This window comes from Miscanthus floridulus, chromosome 5 (assembly GCF_019320115.1).
Source record: "Miscanthus floridulus cultivar M001 chromosome 5, ASM1932011v1, whole genome shotgun sequence".
Lineage (NCBI taxonomy): Eukaryota > Viridiplantae > Streptophyta > Magnoliopsida > Poales > Poaceae > Miscanthus > Miscanthus floridulus.
In genome coordinates this window covers 15,714,972-15,717,784 of record NC_089584.1, presented here as the reverse complement: position 1 = coordinate 15,717,784, position 2,813 = coordinate 15,714,972, and the positions used below count along the sequence as shown (strand labels likewise).

General features: G+C 51.7%; 1 pseudogene; it reads left to right on the top strand.

The window, feature by feature from the left end:
• The first annotated feature begins 1,273 nt into the window (after positions 1-1,273).
• Positions 1,274-2,555, top strand: LOC136451610 (fasciclin-like arabinogalactan protein 11; annotated as a pseudogene).
• Positions 2,556-2,813: the final 258 nt, after the last annotated feature.

The following is a 2,813-nucleotide window of genomic DNA, read 5'->3' as shown; positions in this document are numbered from 1 at the left end:
TGTGACAGATACAAATTGTGTGGGCTGGTTGGACCTGAGTGTTGAGAATGAAGACCTGAACTTGATGGCCTGCTTGTCGTGTGCCTGCGACTCCGTTCTTCATTCGCGTTTTAGACTAGTATAAGAATTCTTCTTTGTTGTCGACCTAATCTATTCTGCTTGTTTTCGGCTTCTGAAGGCTGTTTTGTTGGGTACTCTTGGTAGGATTTTTAATTAAGCCGGTGGAGAAGCCCCTACAAAAGCCCTTCCAAAAGGGGCCTAGATAGACTTAGTAAGAATAAGAATTTTTGTTTGCTTTATACCTGATGTGTGGTCATGTGCGTGTATGTACTCTACATGGATGCAGCACCCGGCTGATGGAGACGGTTGGATCGGATGTTATCATCGTGGCAGGCCGAACTGCCGATGCAGGAGCACACCGGAACCCGTCGTGCGATGCATCTCGATCCTAGTCGCTTTTTTTGTTTCCTGCCAAAGCTGAAAGAATCATTGTTGAACCAATTCCTACTCCCCAGAAATAAACTTTTAGATGCAGCGGCTATTCATGATGAAAGAAATGCACCAGCTGCTCGTTTACTTTTGTCCCCGAAATATTCCCTGGCGATCTGATCTTTCCTATGCTGGTTTGGTGACACCACTGGACACTGGACAGAGTGTCTTTGTGGTGCTGAACAGGGGAGCCTTTGGTAGATTAGATCCTAACCTGCACTCTCGCTCTCTCTGGTTAAATGAGGATTGGATTGATCTGTGAAGCTAACTGAAGTTGGTTGATTTTTTCTTAAAAAAATAACCAAAAGAATTAGGACCTGATGTGATAGCAAGGTTGCTACTTGCTGAAGTGCTAGTGAACAACTGCAGAGAAATCTTGTCCTAAGCTGAGTTATCCCCCTGAATGAAAAAGAAAAAGAAAAACAAAACATGCTACCAAATTTTAGAACTATAGGTCACCTGTTGTTTTGAGTTGTCTAATAACAAACTCTACCCAATTATGATTTATGATGGATTATCCCTGCAATTCACCCGGACGGCTAACATCAACCGTCTTGCTCGTTCATTCATTTGTCCCGTTCCATGTTTCGTTAAACTGGCAAACCTTTTCTCAGCTAATCAGCCCTACCAAAAACAATAGCCTATCACTGACCCTGTCACTCCCCCACAAGGCACAGATCAGCATCATTACCACCTTGTGATCGTCAGAAAGAGGAGGAAAATCGGGCCGCCCTCTTGTGATTTAGGCCCCTTGCATCTGCACTTGCTGCTGCTTGAAGCAAGCATGGCTGTTAGGCTGTTCCACCTGGGCAGCTCACCTCACCGTTTGGTGCCCTGTAACTGTAAGACTCACCCCCACCACCTTCTCTTACAGCTCACTCCTCTCCTCTCCAACCAACGTTCCTATAAGTGGCGGCATCCCAAGCACCACCTCGACACTGATCCAGCTGCGCTGCGCTGCATGCACAGAGCAAGTAACACGTCGCGCCCATCAGCAGCAGTCACCATGCAGGCCATGCGGAGACTCGTGCGCGTCCTCGTGGTGCTCGGCGTCGTGGCAGCCACGGCGTCGGCACAGGGCCCGACGGCAGCGCCAGCAACGCCCACGCCGGCCACCCCCGCGGCACCGGTGACTCCCGCGGCGCCGGCGCCCAAGGCCGCGACGACGTCCAGCAACATCACGGGCGTGCTGGCCAAGGGCGGGCAGTTCAACACCTTCATCCGGCTGCTCAAGTCCACGGGCGTGGCGTCCCAGATCGACAACCAGGTCAGCAACGGCGGGAACGGGATCACGGTGTTCGCGCCCACGGACAACGCGTTCCAGTCGCTGCCCTCCGGCACGCTCAACTCGCTGTCGGACCAGGACAAGAACGCGCTGGTGCAGTACCACGTCGTGTCCACCGCCATCCCCATGTCGCAGTTCGACACCGTCAGCAACCCGCTCCGGACGCAGGCCGGCAGCGCCTCCCCGGGGGAGTACCCGCTCAACATCACCTCCGAGGGCCAGCAGGTCAACATCACCACGGGCGTCGTCACCGCCACCGTCGCCAACTCCCTCTACTCCGAAGACAGCCTCGTCGTCTACCAGATCGACAAGGTGCTGCTGCCGGAGAAGCTCTTCGGCACGGCGGAAGCACCCGCGCCCGCGCCGCTCGCGCCGGCCAAGAAGAAGGGCAAGACGCCGGCGACCGTCGCGGACTCGCCCGAGGCGGAGGCGTCCCCGGACGCGACGACCGCGTCGCTCGCGCCGGCGAGGTTGACGACGGGAGGTGGCCTCGCCGCGGCTCTTGCGCTCGCCGGCGTGTGGTGGGGGCTGTAGTGACGGCGGTGAGAGTAGTGTGAGGTCTCCGATCCGGCCGTGACATCCATCATGCATGCCATCTTTTTTGTGTACTTTTTTTTTTGCAGGTCTTGTTGGTCTTTTCGTTTTTACTTTGCCCATTTTTGGATGAATTGTTCTTCCATGCCATTCAAATTGCTAGGAGTATGTCATGTATGTAATGTAATGTAATGTCATTGTCCCATTTTTACGTAATTTTACTAAAAATAAATACGTGTTGTGTATATTTCAGTACCTGGCCGGTTCGATTTAATTCAGTGCTCATACGTACACAAACATGAAACCACGAGTTTATCAGATTGGGCCCAGCTCCCTTACAAAAAATCACTCAAACAATGTTGAAGCAGATACATTCACACAATCTGACAGGCGAAAACAATGAGAATGCAAAGAGAGAAACACAATTATTTTTACGAGATCTCGCAAATGATAATTATTACAACCTCTCTTGCTAAAAAAATAAAGAAAAGAGTAATGAAAAGTA